Below are 466 nucleotides of genomic sequence, written 5' to 3'. Positions count from 1 at the left end.
TCTGAATGTTGAGCTTTAAGCCAACTTTTTCACTCTCCTCTTTCACTTTCATCAAGAGGCTTTTTAGTTCCTCTTCACTTTATTCCATAGGGTGATGTCATCTGCATATCTGAAGTTATTGATATTTTTCCCGGCAATCTTTATTCCATTGTGCTTCATCCAGCCCGCATTTCTCATTATGTATTCTGCATACAAGTTAAATAATCAGGGTGACAATATATAGTCCTGACGTACTCCTTTTCCTATATGGAACCAATCTGTTGTTCCATGTTCAGTTCTAACTGTTGCTTCCTGACCTGCATATAGGTTTCTTAATAAGCAGGTCAGGTAGTCTTGTATTTCCATCTCTTTCAGAATTTTTCAAAGCTTATTGTTACCCGCACTGTCAAAGGTTTGACATAGTCAATAAGGCAGAAATAGAAGTTTTTCTGGAATCCTCTTCCTTTTTTTTTTTTTTTTTTGATGT

This window comes from Bison bison, unplaced genomic scaffold, assembly GCF_000754665.1.
Source record: "Bison bison bison isolate TAMUID 2011002044 unplaced genomic scaffold, Bison_UMD1.0 scf7180017864500, whole genome shotgun sequence".
In the NCBI taxonomy this organism is placed as follows: domain Eukaryota; kingdom Metazoa; phylum Chordata; class Mammalia; order Artiodactyla; family Bovidae; genus Bison; species Bison bison.
This window is presented reverse-complemented; position numbering follows the sequence as displayed.